Raw genomic sequence first — 9,768 nt, forward strand, 5'->3', positions numbered from 1 at the left:
GAAGTTCGCTAAACGGGGACCAGCGGATGCGTGGAGTTCTCGCGTTTATAGGCTTATCCGGTGAAATCAGCCGGGGGGGGGGGGAGAGGATTTATAGAGTTAAACTGTATAAGATAGGTATAGTGACATATATCCTTTATTGTAAAGGATAGCCCTGTATTTCAGAAAGTAGTGTTTTAGATTTATTTCCTTCTCAAAAGCTCACATTTGTCCTTTATTTTGGTCATTTCACTTTTACAGTATATAGGGTATCACTTAATGCAGTCTTTCCCAGTCATGCGAAAAATACAGATATTGAATTGTCTTTTTAAAACAAATGTATACATACGCTTTGATTTTACATATTTATATTAGAATAAGGAGTTTTGCACAGTTTTTTTTCTTGAATTAGCTGTTGAATTTTCCTCTGTAAAGAAAAGTTTTAAATATAAACAATTTTTTTTCACTGTTATAAACCTTTTTTCAGATTTGCCCCTTTTGCAGGTTTGTCCTGTACTTTTTTCCAAGAAAAAAAGGTCACCATAATTATAAGAGATTAGAGGGGCCTTGTGAAAGGCACTGGGGGATGAAAATTACTCATATAATCAGAAGGAAGAATGGGTTTTTCTCAGAGGCACTAGTATGTAACACATACTGTAGTAGGTGTGATTGGGCACTAGCACACTGTGGATTAATTATCAATCTAAAATATATTCATATATACAGAGGGGGGGGGAGCTGGGGGAGAGCCAATTTGATTTTGTGGATAAGGCACCAGACTGAAACCTGGAGACAATGAATTCTAGTCCCACATTATGCATGAAAGCTGGCTGGGTGACTTTAGGCCAGTCTCTCTCTCGCACACCCCACAACATGCTTGGGCAACAAGCCAGTGGTCAACACTTGGTTGATGCAAAAAAGCAGATTCATTCTCTCTCTCTCTCTCTCTCTCTCTCCCCCTCCCTCCCTCCCCTCCCCTCCCCTTCCTTGCTCTCACTCTCCCCCTTTTCTCTCTCTGTATTTCATGCAATCCTGTTCAAATCCCAAAGACTGCTTGGACAACTCCCTGCAGTTTTTTTAGCAAGTTTTTTTGGAACTGGTTTGCCAGTGCCTCCCTCCTAGGCTGAGAGAAAGTGATTAGCTCAAGGTCATCAAGCTGGCTTTGTGACCAAGATAGGACTAGAACCAAAACAAACCTGCATGCCTAGATACATACCTAGAGGACCATTATCAATATTTTGCAATCGTGGAGAGAAATGTGAGCTGGATACTGAGTCATAGTTTTCCACAGACATAAGCAGTCTAGAAAAGCATTCAGCTTGGCACAGTAAAAGTTGATTGTCATGCATGATGTAGCATTTGAAATAATCACATGTTCATTCTTTCTTTATACTGTTAGTACTGTAAAAGGTGTGCTGCTTGTATTTTTCCACAGTTAAATATTCAATAGCCTCTATTGTATGTTTCCAAATATCTTTTCAAATCTAATTTATATAAGCTCTGTGACAATAACCAGCAATCCTCAGCATTAAATGATCCACAGGGAGGAAAATTACTATGACTATCCAAGCCTTTGATCTCTTATTAGACCTTCAATACCTTTTGAATGAATTTATATTTTAATTTCACATGTGAAAAGAAAACCATCTTGTGAAATAAAATCCTTTGATGTTCTAAATATATATATGTTTATTTGGGACGTGAAAGCGGAGAGATAGTGTCAATATCTCCCGCTGCTGAAAGTATTCTTCTAGTTTTTAATCATTCCTTTCCTTTAGCTATAGGGAAAACAATATTTAGCAAATAATGCTGAAATGTGGAAATGAATCAATTTTTAGCACAATGGAAGTACCTGCCAAAAAATAAGGCTGATGTTCCTTCTTAGGTAATATTCAGTAGAGCATGACATACTGCTTATCTTTGGAGTTCCCAGGTAGAGGCTTCTAATGTATTTTGTGGGTTGCTGAGCATCTATTTGTAGTTATGATTTTAATTTTTTTTAGTATACATTGTCCAGAATCACAACTATTTAAATTGGGTGGCCATGCCAATGTCATAAATAAATAAATCTTCTTCTTGTATATAGTTTTCTTGTCTATCTATGTTGAGTTTCTATTTACACAACAGAGGCTTAAGAGCTTCCTTGAGTTGACTATGATTTCACAAACATGTCCACATAGTTATCTTAGCAACTGTGCAGGTTTATCATTATATCTTGGATATAATGATAAACCTGCACAGGTATATCATTATATCTTGGGTAACCTTGGGCCGTCATTCTCTCTCAGCCCTAGGAAGGGGATAAGGGCAAACCATTTCTGAAATTGCTGAAAGAACTGCAGGAACTTGTCTAGGCAGTTGCAGGAATCAGTACAGACTCTAAAGCACAAATAAATAAAATAAAAACAGGTTTGGAGTGCTTAAGTAGGTGTTAACAAGTAACCAACTTTAGATAATCTTTAGAATAGAATAGAATAGAATAGAATAGAATAGAATAGAATAGAATAGAATAGAATAGAATAGAATTAGAACAGAACAGAATAGAATAGAATAGAAATTCTTTATTGACCAAGTGTGATTGGACACACAAATAATTTGTCTCCAGTGCATAAGCTCTCAGTGGATACAAGCAGCGTGATAAATCATGAACATAATATAATTATCATAAATAGTAAGGTACAATACTCAGTGATAGTCATAAGATACTAAAAGCAATCAATATAAATCATAAGATACAAACAACAAAGTGATAGTCATAAGCTGCTAAAGGAATAGATAATAGGAAAGATGAGAAGGATAATAGTAATAATAGTAATACAGCCCTATTACGTGGTTTGATATCCTAAGGCATAAACAATGTTTTGGGATTAGTTGTTTAGCAGAGTGATGGCATGGGGGGAAAAACTGTCCTTGTGTCTAGTTGTTCTGGTGTGCAATGCCTTATAGTGTCATCCTGAGAGAAGAAGTTGAAACAGTTTATGTCCAGGATGTGAGGAGTCTGTAGATATTTTCACAGCCCTCTTTCTGGCTCGTGCAGTATATAAGTTCTCAGTGGAAGGCAGGCTGGTATCAATTGTTTTATCTGTAGTCCTAACTATTCTTTGAAGTCTGTGTTTGTCCTGTTTGGTTTTATGCCAAACCAGACAGTTGTAGATGTGCAAATGATAGACTCAGTAATTCCTCTGTAGAACTATATCAGCAGCTCCTCGGGCAGTCTGAGCTTTCTGAGTTGGCGTAGGAAAAACATTCTTTATTATGCTTTTTAATGACATTTTTGATGGGAGATTATAGAATCCAGAAACGTGGTTTCTAATATTGATATTGTGTTGTCTAGTATTGTAAGAGGTGGTAGAATAGGAGGGCTTTTCTTAAAATATATTATTATCTCTACAGTTTTGAGTGTGTTCACTTTATGATTGTTCCGGATGCACCACAGGGCCAGTTGTTCAACTTCCCATCTGTATGCAGATTCATCATCATCTCAAATGAGACCAAGGACTATTGTATCACCTGAAAACTTCAGTACTTTAACAGATGAATCATTGGTATATAGAGAGAAGAGTAATGGAGAGAGCACACAGCCCTGAGGAGGAACTGTGCTAATTGTACAGGTATCCGATTTTGCCTAGCTTCACTTGCTACTTCCTGTCTATTAGAAAGCTTACAATCCACTTACAGGTGTGGTCAGGCACAGCTAGTTGAGTCAGTTTAGTGAGAAGAATATCTGGAATGATAGTATTGAATGCCAAACTGAGGCCTACAAAAAAAAAAACCTTGCATGGGTCCTTGGAGATTCAAGATGTTGATATAGTGCAGTGCCATATTAACAGCATCATATGCTGATCTCTTTGTTTGGTAGACAAATTGCAAGGAGTCTAACAGCAGACCCATGATAGTTTTCAAGTTGACTAGCACTAACCTTTCAAAGGTTGTCATAACTACAGACATCAGAGCAACCGGAAGCTAACAATTGTTGACCTGGCTTAATTCTAGGACTCCAGGCTAGACTGGAAAGTTGACAAAAATTCCTGGAAGAAAAGGCAAACCTCCTCTGTAACAGATCATTTCTGTGACTCAGCAGGGTGTTGTCTTTGCCTTCTTATCAATTCTAAAATCTTGCTTGCAAAGTGTGGTGTTCTTCTTGTCATTCCTTGACTATTACATACTGTAAGGATTTTCTTACATCAGGTATTTTTTTCCAACAAAATAGAATAAATCCAATCATCTGAACGTTTATAACTATCGATGACATTTTGTGGCATCTACTCAGGCAGGCAGCTGTCGGCCTTCCTTGGTTTTACTATGTTTTAGAAAATTACATTGAGTCTTTATTGTAGAGATTATTCAATTCATAAGCAATTTTTGAATGTTTCAAATATCCTGTTCGCCATTTGAATTTTTTTATAGGGTTTTGAGTGCTGGAAAGAAGATCATCTCTGGCTAGTCTGTCTTTTATTATTTCATTGTATGATGCCTGGGAAACCTACCACATTCTCTACAGTAATATAGTTTTTGGCCCTTGGGTATCAGTGCTGGGATTCACACTCCAAAAATGCCCATATCCCTGCTAATTCTCAGCTTTCCATCTATACCCTGGCATTCATTCCCTTTTCCTAACATGTTGTCCATTAGCCAGTTTCAAGGTCAACCAACAATCACAATCATTTCAACTAAAGGTCATAGAACTTGACTCTAAGATATTTGTTCATTCTTACTTTTAATTAGCTCCTTAGTTTTAATTCCATAATTTAATTTATTACTTTTAATTATTTATTTTTAGTTCCTTGGTTCCCTGTTATTATATATTCCATATTGATGGACCTGTTCATTTTGTACCAACAGGTGGGAGATGACTAAATAAGGAACTTGGATGTATGGTCTTGTGATTATTTCGATTAATTGAAATTATATTTTGATACCAGGCTAGTGTACATTCCTCTGAAGAAAGGTCCATGCCTATATATCCAATTCATGATTAGATCAAAACTTCCTATTAATAATGTAGTATGGATCTCTGCATAATTTGATGGGAGAAAAGATCATACTTCACCCTTGAACGTGCAGGACTGTCTTCCAAAATATGAAGGGTGGAGAATAGGATAAAGAAGTGGCAAAATAAGATAAGATTTAAAAATTAAATTGACTTATCATATTAAAAATTATAATGCACCAGCTTTGGGGGAGAAGATCTAGGGGCTGTATACAAAAGTTCATGGGGCATGTCAAGAAAGCAGAGAGTGCAGGGCAAACTAGAAACTTGCTGAACTGTCCTCCTTCCATTAGAAAAACAACATTTAAAATTGGGAAGAAAACTTACTTGCTTTCTGATTAGGAGAGTATGGATGGTGGCATAAAAAACTATGTGTGAGACGCTTTTGCATGACAAAAGCTATGAAAAGAGAGCTGCTTTTCACAACAGCAGTTGAGATAGATTATAATTATTACTTTTTATCTTTCTCTACTATCCCAGCAGCTTTTCAACACTGAAATGATACTTTCTACTATTCTCATCTATTTACTATTTTCATCAGAGTTGTTTTTTTTTCCCAAGGGTGTGGTGGGGTTTTTTTGTACATATTTTATAGCTCCAGACTTTTGGCATGCTCTGTCCAACAACTTTTGACTGCTGTACTTCCTCCTTCTCTGTGTCTTTTCATTGCAGACAGGATTTTTAAACTGAATTTGGTTCTCAGCATTGCTATCCTACTCTGCTGCATACTTCAAATGTCACACACAATTTATCAGAACACAAATGTCACACACATGTCACACACAATTTACCGGAACAAAGTCCCAAAGTATTCCAAGAGGTAAGCAGCATACAGCCTGGACATCCATATTACTCCAGCGCTTCTGAATTTAAAAGGGGGAGATCTAGAGTATTGCTTCAGTAGTAATTTGTACATGAATGTTCCTTGGAGAAAAATTATATTTCAAGTTTCATCTTGAAGACTGCTTTCCACAACAAAAAGAAGAAAGGGGAATTTCTGTTCTTCCAAATATCATCTGAATCTCATATGATAACCAAACACACAGAGAAAAAGCAGAAGCAAGGATGACATGATGACAAGGGAAATGTTCTGAACACTCCATTTAAAGTTACTAACTATGGTTCTAGCCAAGGCTTTGATGATGTGAGGGATCAGAAGAAAAGGAGTTGGGCATGCTGATACAAATCAGAGCTTATTGGAAAATTTACTTAGACTGAGTGTAAAAGGAGAAGCACTATTTTTACTCCAAATATTATTTCATTACAGTTTATGACTCATGTGAAACTTAAACATAAGACTGATTTGCAAAAGCATGGGAGCATGTTAATTAATTATTTCAATTTATATAGCCAACCATTTCACTTTTATGTGACTCTAGCAGAGTCTACTGTTCACATTGTGGAGGGTCTCTGCCTGTGTAGTTGAACTTTATATGGTAGCAATACAAGCTGTGCACTTTATTTGAAAATGGAATCAGTACAATTTCTTGAATCCATAAAGATGAGATATCTGGTCACAATCCTGCCCAGCCTTAAATCCAGAAAGGAACTCTCAGCTAAATAAATATGAGGCAGAGTATTTTCTTGTCAGAGAACATAAATAGCAGAAGATAGTCCAGGGCTGCATTTTAAATTTTATTTTTGATTAAGTTTCTCAATTTCTCAATAGAGTTGAGAAATATTTTGGTTGACACTAAAAATAACATCCAATTCATCATTATGAGGTAGAGAAGTTACACCATGACTTATTCTATGTACAGTATATTTTCCACTTTACCCAGCCTTCCTCACTGCAGTATGTTGGGACAGCAATTCTCTGCATCGTGGCTGAGATTCTGAGAACTGCTGTCTCAATTCATCCAGGCCAAGGAGCCTCAAGTTACGAAAAAAATGGTGTAGTCCAATGCTTGCCTTGCCAAATCCTCTTTCAATGATAAAATCCATGCAGGATGAATGGCCATGATATCTGTCTCCCAAAATAGTTGAATTGTTACTTTCATTCAGGGCTGCTAATCAATCTACATGCTATCACATCCTGTTATACCAATACACAGAACAGCTCATTAATCTTATGCTGGTGCAAACATTTGAGTTCCAGTTTTTGTGTGTCTTGATTGATACGACTATGTTTGGCCTTAGTGCTGAATGTCATATCAGCATGAGAGCAAGATAATTTCTTTTTATATTTTTCTTTATCTAGGGTTCCCAAATTAAGAAATCTTAAAGAAGAACAATTACTGTTCTAATTCTTTCTCTTTGCTTTACTTTTCTTTATTGACATAGAGTGATGAATATTGGTGAATAAGGTTTAACTTCTTTCGCGAATGAAGGTAAATACATGTGTCCCAGGATAATGTTGCAAGATCCAGTCTGAGTCAGTCACCAGGACCAAAGGTTTATTCTTCCAAGTTTTTGGACACGTGTTAAAGCCCATCACCAGGGAATTTCTTTGTCTCTGGAATACGTTATTTCTTTGCATGAGGAAATTTGCTGTGATAGGAAACTGAAAATGACTACAATATAACTAATTCACTTTTTCCAAAGCATCCCTGAACATAAGAATAGGAATAAGATAAGGATAGAAAGAACTGGAGAAAAATCACAAAATACAAAGACCTGGAAAGAGAAGTAGAATGATTATGGCAAAAGAAAGTAAAGATGGTACTAATAGTGATTGGCACCTTAGGTGCAATCCTGAAACATCAGGAGCACTATTAGCATTGACTAAATCCCCATCCATCAATTGCAAAAGATAGTTCTACTTGGAAAACTTGTATAATACCTTTAGCACCATCAAATAACATTTTGCTATCCCAGGTCTTTGGGAAGGACTTGATCGGTGGACAAAATTGTCAAATTCAGTCTAAACATCTGGCTGATTCTCCAACCAATCAAAATAATTTATTAAACTTACATGCCAGCTGAATCTCAATGATTTTAGGAGACCCACAACAAACAGTCCAATCTTTGTATTAATACAAATTGGGTGACTAGACCTAATAACTAACCTGAGAAATATCTGATATTATAACATTCTCAAGTAATCTTCCTTTTTTTTTTAAATGGAGCCAATGGGATTTAGAAAACTTTCAGTCTGAGTAGGGTAGTGTATTTTCACCAGAAATTCATACTTTTGGATTGATCACTGTGGCTGTTCCACACTGATCCATCCAGAATTTAAACCCTTCAGCACCATCCAGTCAGATCTGAAGAAGCTTCTTGGATGAGAAGTGAAATGTCTTCAAAGAAAAATAAGAAAGTCCAGTTGCCTCTTGAAAAAGCACCTTTGGGACACCAGGATCTGGATGAGAATCTCCATAGACATTTAGCTATGCACTTTGGGATGAACACCCTTCAAATAGTGCAGGAGTATGAACGGATTTCCAGAAAAATTGCAGACTACAGGAACCATTTGCACTTCAGTTTGAGATGCAGACAACATAGACTCATCCCCAACAGCCTGTGCCTGTGTTCAACAGTGAAGGGACCCGGGGCAGAAAACATCCTGCAGAAAGTACAGCTCTACAACACAGTCCTTTCAGCAGTTCCAAGAAATCTTGACACCCATTTGCACCCTAAGGATTCAGACAAACCCCAAGTGGCTCAGTGACTCTCTAAAAGAATGCAAATGACCAGCTGTCTGCAAGGAATATAAATCCTTCCATTCCTCACCATCTAGTCAAAGCTGAAGAAGCTTGTTGGATGAGAAGCGAAATGCCTTCAAAGAAAGAAAAACAAGAAAATCCAGTTGCCTGAATGACTGAGAATCTCTATAGATGATCAGTGTAGCTGAATCTCCAGATCATAGTGTAGACACAAAAATGTCTGATTAATGTAATCATTAAAAATATGGTGCCCCAAACACTCATAGTTATCACTAGTGGCTTTTAATATTTTTAAATGTTTTATGCTTTTAATTATATATTTTTTTCTTTTTATATTTTAGCTACACAGTGCCTTGATGGCATTCATCACACCATGCAAATAAGTCATACAGCTATATATTATATTGTTATAAGTTCCTTCCTTTCTTGCCTCCCTGCTCTTTCCTTTCCTCCCTCCCTCCTTTCCTTCCTTCCTAGTTCTTTTATGTGTACCCAAATCAGTGGGCTCTAAAACCCAACAGCCAACACAACCACACAAGTCCTTATGCAACACACACACAAACACTCAAAGGTTAGTACTCATTGATCACTACTCTGCTCTTTCCCACTTCTACTACATCTACTACTACTACTTCAGTTACTACTCCTTGTGAGTGGTACTGCTGGAGAGCACACTCTTTTTCTATCTGCTTTAGGCTGCTTTACAGACACACATACCCTTCCCTCCCTTCCACCCACCAACCCCACTATCTCCACCTGTCTCTCTGCTTTTGTAACCAACTGCTGAGCTGGCTAGGGAGAAACCTTAAAGGAATAGGTGCTGGCTATTTTGTATGTAGCCTGTCCTCTCACACCTCCCTCTCTGTCATTATCTTCTTTCCTTCTTTCTCCCTTCCTTCTTTTCTTCTCTCCCTCCCTTTCTCACTGTTCCTTCTTCATCCCCCCTTCCATTTCTTCTTCATTGTTTCTTCCCCTTCCTTCCTTCCTTCCTTCCTTCCTTCCTTCCTTCCTTCCTTCCTTCCTTCCTTCCTTCCTTCCTTCCTTCCTTCTCTCCTCCTGGCCCTACATTATTGTTTATCATAGATGGGTATATTGGGTAACCTGCTGGCTGTGGAATTCTGGGAGTTGAACTCCACATGCCTTAAAATTGTCAAGGTTGAGAAACACTGAGGTAGAGAATAAAATAAAAGATCA

The sequence above is a fragment of the Crotalus tigris genome, unplaced genomic scaffold (assembly GCF_016545835.1).
Source record: "Crotalus tigris isolate CLP2741 ecotype Arizona unplaced genomic scaffold, ASM1654583v1 scf7180000024340.7048381, whole genome shotgun sequence".
In the NCBI taxonomy this organism is placed as follows: Eukaryota; Metazoa; Chordata; class Lepidosauria; order Squamata; family Viperidae; genus Crotalus; species Crotalus tigris.